General features: G+C 42.7%; 1 pseudogene; it reads left to right on the top strand.

The window, feature by feature from the left end:
- Positions 1-1,127: 1,127 nt before the first annotated feature.
- The window catches only part of LOC141247071 (uncharacterized), a 33,608-nt pseudogene continuing 25,064 nt past the window's right edge, over positions 1,128-9,671 (top strand).

The following is a 9,671-nucleotide window of genomic DNA, read 5'->3' as shown; positions in this document are numbered from 1 at the left end:
ACAGAGCACAGGCTAGCTAGAAAGTAGATATACAATGAAGTCCAGCAAAGCCAGAAGGGCGGAGCAGGATTAAATAGGCCAACAAGGTCATGTGACCAGCAAAGGAAAAAAAACCTAAGAGCAAGGTTCTAACACAAACCCTTTAATATCAGCCAAAAGTGTTCTAAGAAAGGAGAACTTGTGAGCTGGCATCAGGGCCATGATATCATAAGGCTATTTGAGATCAATAGATATCTAGAGCTCTAGCTGAATGCAAAATGCTGATTTTAATATCAAGTGGGAAAACTATTATAAAATCTTATTCAACCATTCTCACATTTTTCAAAGTAAGTACACAAGCCTCATAGGGTCTAAGAGATCTAGTTATTAATGTATGCCTCTTTAGATGTCTTGGCCAGCGGTTTGCATTTTGACCGTTTTCATGATATCCAAATGTTGACTAAATTGCATGAAATTAATAACATTTCAGTAAAACCCCCGGTAAACCTCTATTCTAGCCCATCAAACAGAACTTTGTGTAGTTTCCCCTTAGTCTGTAAAGTTTATTGCTTTTGCAATATGCCACACATGGCTCTTTATATAGCATTACACACACAATAAATCGCATTAAAATGAGTGAGATATATTTGAATAAAGCTCTTTTTCACTATTATGATATGAAAGATAGGATTCTACTCCAAATATTGTTTAACTGTCTTCTCCATGCCAGAGGAGAGATTATCTCCATTAATATAAAGGAGATTATGATCTTTTTCTCACGCAGAAAACTGGATTTACAGTGTACTGAATACAAAGCCTAAGACAGATAGTATTCTGGATTTAGAGTCTACCTCCATTAACATAAAACTTGCTGAAATCTCATATTTTTTAAAAAAGAAGGAATTCTATCAGACTCAACCCTACGCACATCAGTATAATATTCTCAGATCAGTCCTTCTAAGCCGCTGAATAGAAATAACTTCACAATGCTGTCCATTATCTTCTGTTAACTTATTTAGAATATATGATGTCTTGGGCTTCCGTGTGACTCATTCAGAACGATTTGACAAAGAAAGGGTTACTTATCAGATGTAGCTTCAATTACATTAATTCCAACATGCTCCAAATGGTTAATTAGAGTATGTAAAATGGTTCTAAAGCGTTTTATATGGAACAGGTCTATTTTATCCAAGTATTCAGAACTGGAGGTGGAAAGGCTCCGTAAATCCTTTAATCCATAAATAGGATTTCAGTAGAACTGGGCAGTGTTCCAAGGCTGTAATCTCCACTGTATGAATTATTACAAAAAGATTTGGAGGTTGCGACTAATAACATTTCATATAAATCAGCTTCAACTGGAGAACAACAAACTCGTATTGGAAATAACTGTAAAAGGTGATTATTTTACCCTAGGGCAAAACTCATCCAGAGGTGTGAGCAGATAGTCAGGTAGGTAGTTAACAAAAACCATAAACAGCATAGAAGTATAAGTAGTCACATTCACATGGCATTATTACATTTTGGATGATTAATTTAAAATTTTCTTGAAGTGAGTGGCCAACTGTGAACAATATATATATTTATCTCAATGGGTCCAGAATTATATGTAGATTTTTTTCTTTATATCTTTTTAAGGGTCAGAGCTCAAGTTTTCAAATACAAATGTCTACTTCCTTGACAAAACACTAAATGATAAAATCCAGAGTGACTACAGGCACCACTGGAGGGTAGATTCTTATTAGTTTGCTATTTTTGTATTTAAGGGGTTGTATCAAGTTTGAAAGTTATCCCCTATCGATAGAATGGCGGATAACTTTCTGATCCCTGGGGTCTGACTGCTGGAACCTTCACCAATTTCGAGGCTCAGTCCTCCGAAGTTACCCATGTAAATGAAGTGATAGTCTAGTCAATTATGCTCACTGTGAAGATCTGAGGTTGTGGGTTGTAAATAATCACCTAGGCAGGTTAACGATGCAAAAATATTTTATTCCTTACATCAAGGTTCAATCCAGGTACATGGTCAAAATACAGTTCTCTCAGTCTTCAAGTTCCCAACCCGGGATCAGTTTCCACTGTCTTTGGATCAGGCGATACTCACTGTCTCCCAACTTTTGGTTGGCCCACAGATTTCGTATTTCCAGCCAGTATAGTTTGTCCACGATCCTCCAGACGGCAGATAAAATGATAGAAGCACAGGTATCCAGTAGCAACAGTGCTCACGAAAATTTAAATCCAAATGACAGATCCCACAACTGTAGTACGTTTATCCAGCCAGGCAGTACTAATCTCCAAGACTCCATAGGCCATGCATCCATTGGCTCCAGGTCTACAGCCATAGATTGTATCCTTTTGCTGTCATTCCACCACCTCCCCACTAAACATGTGTCTGCTTTTTCTCCTTCAAAGGGATCAGCCCCCTCACAGCTAAGTGTGCATTAATGGAGGTATTTTTTCTCAGACTGAACTCATCACCTGTGACTGCATGTGAGACTCCCCGTGGTGACGGCTCCACCGGATCTACTTTCCCCATACATACAATGGGCCTAGTCGCTGTTTGAACAATGGCTTAAGGCTCCTGAGATACTGATGAGATTGCTGGAATGCTGGACACTTTACAAGTGAAATTAGTGCACATAAACTGACAAGCAAGCAGAACATTAATAAAACACAGCAAGCAAATCTCTAATAAATCATAACAATAAGATTGATGGTACCGGTGCTCCGTGCTGGAAAAAGTCTGATAGTCTTAGTAAGTGGCCAGCTCCTCACACTCACTTCCACTCCATTCATTCTCTGTGGAACTTCCGGAGATAGTCAAGTACAGAATTTGGCAATCTCATTAAGTGGTGCACATGATTGACCACCACTCCATTCACAAAGGGCTCTTAAGAGATCTGGTTCTCAGGATCTATGGTGGTCTCAGCAGTCAAATCCCAGCACACTGGAAGCTGTCCCCTACCCTATGGTCAGGGTTGATAACTTCTAAACTAGGTGCAAACCCTTTAACCCTGTAGGATTAGATAGCCAAATGCTGCCAATTCGGAAGTTAGAATCACTGATGTACCAGAAATTCAAGTCTGGTAAACTCACCTGCATAAACTATTCTGTTATTATTTACCAACATAATCTATGTTCATTTTACATAGTATTTTTAACATTATATTACAAGAAAAAAACTTCACTTTTAATGAAAAAGATACTAACAATATTTCTTCTTAATATATTGTTAGGACTATTATACAATGTGAACAGGGATTACATTTGGGGTGATAGAAGAGGTCATAAAAAATAATAAAAAAAATGTCTATAGAACTTTTTTCCAGTTTGATATAAGAAAACAGATATTTTTCCTTAAGAACAGCAACATATCGCATTTTATACTGTGTAAGCTTTTCATCGGCAGAATAATAAAATAAGAGCTCCTGTTGTCAAAGGACAAGCACCATTAAGAGCTTACGACAAAGCCAGGACAACAAATTTCATACATCCAGGATTTCAGTCCATTAGTGAGTCCATGCAGGATTTCTCACATGAAAACTTTCTTTTGGAAATTTCATAGTATCTTTCCAAATTACAATACAGAGTGACCTTTAATACATGCCATCTCATTTTCCAATACCTTAGACCAAAAGTAGCAAAGTCCAGATTCAGATTACCAGATACAGAGCTGTAATTCATTTAAGGTCTGACGGTAAAAAACAATGGATACTAAAGTCCTGGTTGTTTCAGAAGTTTCTCTATTTTCAACTGCTATATTCATATCTGTTAATATTTGCTATTTTTTAAATCATTTATGGTAATACATTACCATTTTTATCCAATCAGATCAACGAGATTACCCATTCTTCATTTTTAAATATGTATTGAATAGTCAATTCAATTGAATCCAGCTGATAGAAATACTATGTTCATGCAATATGGATTAGTAAATTCATGCTATAGGGTCCATTAGATATAAAGTGTAGGAGAACATCATAATGCAGTTCCCATGGAAGATAGTCTCTATTGTGATCAGGAGAGAACATCTTGGCTCTCCCTGGTTTCCATATATATCTCTTTCCCATCAATAATTAGGAATTTGGGAACAAGAGAGGAGGAAAGGAATGTAGTACATTAGTGGACGCCGAAACGAGAAGCCTCTTACCTTATGATGTCAGCATGTACCATATTTTAAAAGAGAAATATGGGGGGTACAGAGATGGAAATCAATTGAGGTCCCTGATCCCTGAGGTGGCCGAAAAGTCACCAACATCAGATGCATTTTTCATGGTGGCATACGTTCTTGAATCTGTGGATTTAAACTCAGTATACCAAGTATATGAATTAAAGCGATAAAAACATTTTGTTATTATCGCATCGGTGTGCATATTGAAGCATAGTCTGGGTCACATAAACCAAAGACTCTATTTCTTAAAAGTTGATTTACAAATACAAGGTGGGCCAGGAAAAACAGAGTCCTTTATCCCCAGTGTGAATTGTGCAAGATAATGCTTATCAGGCCTCATTCATCAAAAATTCTGATTGACCCATAGCAACCAAAGATAAGCTTTAAAGAAGCGCTCTCATCAAAGTTTTTATCCTCTTAATATATTGCAATCATTTTATTATATAGCACTGTGTACCACTGTGTACTTACAGTTGCTCATTGTGCCTTTCTACCCTGTTAATTATTCTCTTTTCTCTGCTGTATGTAGAAACAGGAAGTCTCTAGTCCCTGCATGATTACCATCTTCAACTCCTGACCCAGCTGCTCCACTCCTCCCTCCTGCCATAGACTTTTGCAGTGACTCATGACTTGTGCAGAGAAAATTGACCTCCTGTTTCTGCATAAAGCTTAGAAGGAATCAGCTAGTCAGTTTTTAATCACTTGATGTCATAGACCTAATGGAAAACAGAAGAATTAAGTTGGTAGAAAGGCAAAATGAGCAATTGTATGTACATAGTGCTATATAAAATGATGATGTCACGAGGTGTGATGATACAACGTCAAATCTTAATTATGCCCGACATAGTTTCTGATGGCAAGATCCAATGATCCTTCTCCACTTATTGGAGACAGTCCATCAGCATGTCTTTAAGCACAGACATGAATGTAAGAGGTCTCACTTTCATGAGAACAAAACTTTGTATCATCCAGTTTCCTCAGAGCATATTCCATGTCTTCCTTGCAAATAAAAGCCACACTTAATTGACGAAAACAGACTGGTATCCATTGCGTCCACACATGCCGTCCTCAGCATCCTGTGGTTCCTGAATCAAATTCCTTGAGTGTCGGTGGCCTTGTATTCAATCCGTTGAAGCTGACACAGCTCCTGTAGTTGATGTTTCTTGTTGCTGTATATCCTCTCCGATCCTCCTCCCAAGGCCGGGCTGGAGGGGTTGGACATGGTAGCATCCAAAACCCACTGTGTATGCCTCACCTATCGTCTGCTGCGTCTGTCTACATGCCTCCCTGGTTGTGGAGCCCTTTGGATGGTGTGTGCTAACACCAGTCCCCTGCAGCTCCCCCAGATCTGCTGGGCTGAGTAGTATCTCACTGTTGCCACTAAAATGTGAAGACCCGGGGTCTTCCGTGGGTGTAATACTACTCAGACAACACAGGGTGAGGGTAAAACAGTGGCAATACTTTATTGAACCACAAAGCGGACAATAAACACATAGAACAGTCCCATCAAATACCCAAGATGGTACAACATTACACAGTCTCACACTTCCTTCTCCACACACCTAGGATAGAACAACTGCGACTTTGGAGACTTCCAGGGCCCACTACCTCAACCAGTGGCCCCCCGCTTCTGGCAGGTCCCCACAGAGAGAAGGTAGCGGAAAGGTTAGGAAGCTAGCAGACCATCGAGGTACAAGGCCGAGAGTTTCCATGGAGCCAGATGATCCAAATGTCTCCATGAGTTCCAGGCGACCAGTGGGTCCCTCCTGTCAACCCCAAACCACATATCCATGGGGTCAGGCGACTTCTTTGTCCCCACCTGGTCTCCCCAAAAGTATCCACGGTCTCCCCAAAGTAGTTTGCCGGAACAAGTCATTGTTGCAAACAACCAGGAGAGGATTATAAGAAGCTCCAGGAAATTCACACAAATATTATTCTAGCTGTGTACTGAAATTTCTTCGCCTGAAAAAATATCAAGTAATATGCAAGAGTTAAATGAGGGGGATAAACAAAAGCCTGAAGTTGGCTACTGTATATGATCCATTATGGTGATTTGGAGCCATTGCACTACATCATCAATACAAATGGAACAAGGAAAACAGGGTTCTGGTTCCATGGCCCACCATTATTACAACATGCAAAAACACAAAAGTAGAGAGAAGAAGAAAAATCCATCTCCTCGTCAGGGGTTCAATGCATCTCACTACGTGTAATATACTATAATAGCAAATAAGTGAGTGTTATTAAAATGGTAGTTAATTTAAAATTGATTGCAGCCGCAGTCTCCTAATAATACTTAAATCCTAATATTACCTATATCAAAGGTGTGAATAAAGGGAAAGAAAAAGGAAGACAACCTATAGGTAAGTAGGATATGTGGCTTATAATCTTTGCTGACAGTAGTCAGTCCTTACAGATTTGGTCCGTATCACCAAAGACCCACCTCAAATAATATTAGTTGTCTATATCTGACAACACCATAGCACTACAGAACCACATATCAATACGAAAATGTATAAGAAGTAATAAGAATAGGAACAATCTCACTCATCTTGAAGAGGTTGTCCACTACTTTTACATTGATGGCCTATCCTTAGGATAGGTCATCAATGTCTGATCGGCCGGGGTTTGACACCTGGCACCCCTGCTGATCAGCTGTTAGTGGGGTCAGCGGCGGTGCACGCTGGCCCGGGAGTACTTGCTTGTGAATCTGGCCGTCTGCTTGTAGTGGCTGCCACAGGGTACTACATATTCATCTCCTATTCAAATCAATAGGAGGTGGATGTGTAGTACCCCGCAGCAGCCACTACAAGTAGATGGCCAGCTCCACAAGTAAGTACTTCCGGTCGGCGACGGCTGATGCCGACACCTATAACAGCTGATCGGCGGCGGTGCCAGGTGTCGAACCCCGGCCGATAAGACATTGATGACCTATCCTAAGGATTGGTCATCAATATAAAAGTAGTGGACAACCTCTTTAAGGTTCAGCACAGTCATAGCATATCAGTTCATCTCATTGACTTCTGTTCCTCATTCTTGGTACTCATGGCCCTAGATAGCCCCAAAAGACTTCCACCCTTACAATGACAGTCCACAGCTATCCCTATTGAAAACTAAGCCCTAGACCAGTGTTTCCCAACTCCAGTCCTCAAGAGCCATCAACAGGCCATGTTTTCAGGATTTACTTAGTAGTATCCATGTTATAATTGCATTACCTGCACAGGCAATAATTCCATCACCTGGCAATACTAAGGAAATCCTGCAAACATGACCTGTTGGTGGCTCTTGATGACTGTAGTTGGGGAACATTGCCCTAGATTGTCCCGTCGTGCTTTCCTGACGTGTTTCTCCCATATGGGTTCATCAGGGGAGTTTAGCATGTATCTGTCTATCCAAAATGTAGAGCTGAGGTGCTCACATTCCTGCTTGGAATATGCATCTATCAATAATGGCCTTATTAGGCCCTTTTTAAGCCAATAAGACCTTATTAAGTATATATTCAGTAATGTTGAGCCACCCCCGTAGTGTTCGAGTTCGGTTCGGTTCGTCGAACACCCGTGTGTTCGCCGAACTGTTCGTCGAACTGTTCGTCGAACACCTTCGAACACCGTTAAAACCAATGGCAGGCAAACAAAAACACATAGAAACACATAGAAAACACCTTCAAAGGTGTCCAAAAGCTGACAAACTGCTCAGAAGACATAACTAACACATGGAAAAGTGACAAGTACATATAGTCATGCGAAAATAAAAGAGGTGGAGGAGTAAAAGGAGGGGGAGACACAGATATAGGCATGTCATGCCCTTCTAAAATCCAAAAAGTGAGAAGCCGACACGGCCAGTCCGTTCCTGCCCGTGCCACCTCCGTGTCGCCGGGTTTGTGCCAGAGCCGCGGTGAACCCTGATGGCCAGCCCCCCTCTCCCAATACTGGTGCCTGTCCGCTGGTGGGTCGAGCGAGCCCCCCTGTGGTGGAGGCAGCTCTAAGCTTTTTAATTTAAATTGTCTCTCTAATTTGAATGAATACACTTAATCCATTTACAAGGATCTATTGGAGGGCAAGTCTCATGCCAGCAGCCGCGTAATTCCAGCTCCAGTAGTGTCCACTAAAGCTGCTGCAGTTAAAAAGCTTTTATAAGGATCGAGCTCGGCTGTCCACCGCAAGGCATCCTACTGCCAGTCCCAGCCCCTATGCCTTGGGGTGCCTCCTGATGCTCTTCACTGAGTATCCCATGGTCCCGAAGCATTTCCTTTGAAAAAATTAAGTGTCTAAACTACAGGTGGTGTAGCTTGCTTAACAGCCGGGATAATCCGCTGACTAGCAGACACTGCTACTAGGCACAAAGTATTTCCTGGGCTAGATGCAGTTAAAAATTTGTAATTAGATACTCTCGTTGGATGCTGAGAAAGCATTCCATAGAGTCTCCTGGCACGCCATATATGATTCTCTTAAAAAGCTTGGGGTAGGGGTCTAGGGGACCCTTTTATAGCCAAAATCACGGTCCTGTATCACAATACGTCACCTAGGCTGAAGATAAATGGAACTGTAGCACCCTGAGGGCTCGGTTGCTACAGAGGTATTGCACCTCACCCAGAAGTGTGATATCTCACTCTCAGGTAAGGATGGAGTGTGGATCAGGACCCGACACCTGCATGCATTACACCACATTGCCGTGGGGCAGGGCGACCAATATGCCTCTGAGATGGGCACGACAGTCCCTGTCCCTGGCTGGAGTGGGGGGAGGGAACACTGAGGAAGGGGAACCCTGTAGTGCAGGAGCAGGGAGGAAGCAGTTCCTGGGTGCATTGAGAAGGGAGTATAAAAGGTGGGCACCATCTTAGTTCAGTGCAGAGAAGTCTGAGCAGAAGTGGCAGGGAGCAGGGGCTCTGCATGAGCTCTGCTCCGGAGGTGGGCCTAGTAACAGAGGCCCAGGCCTGGAAGAGGGAGAAGGAAGGAAGAGGAGCAGAGAAGGCTCCAGGAACGAGGAATGAAGGGATCCCAGGGGTGCGGACGGGCGAGTCGCCACCGCACGCCCGAATCCACCTGCGTGGAGGGGTCAGGCCAAAGGGGGAGACCAGTCCCCGAAACTAGTGGAGGCAGGACACGACCCTCAGCTAGAAACCGGAGGCTGTGACATTTTATGTGGCGCAGCCCCTCGCTACACCCGCTAGGAAGGCACCACATAGGGTCAGGGAAACTGGCACCAAGTTTACCAAGAGGAGGCCCGAGGCAGCCGGACAGAAGGGTTGGTAAGAAAGGCCAGACAAAGGACACACAAAGGGGGTCCTGTGAAGCGCTCCAAAGTTATCTGGGAGTTGTCTGAGCCCCTCACCTGGTGAGCACAGTACGACGTGGGCAGCCGTTACCTGCAGACGTGGTCTGGATAATAAGAACTGTGAGTAAAGGCCCTGGACTGCATCACTGACTCCGTGTCGTTACTGCTGCTGCCCTGCACCATCACCCCCATCCTCCACATACACTGCCCTGAGGCTATACTCCTCCCGTGGGGAGTTATGCTACGCTCTGCT

Source organism: Phyllobates terribilis, unplaced genomic scaffold (assembly GCF_046119375.1).
Source record: "Phyllobates terribilis strain yellow unplaced genomic scaffold, ASM4611937v1 Scaffold_2__4_contigs__length_985480577, whole genome shotgun sequence".
Classification (NCBI taxonomy): Eukaryota; Metazoa; Chordata; class Amphibia; order Anura; family Dendrobatidae; genus Phyllobates; species Phyllobates terribilis.
This window is presented reverse-complemented; position numbering and strand designations above follow the sequence as displayed.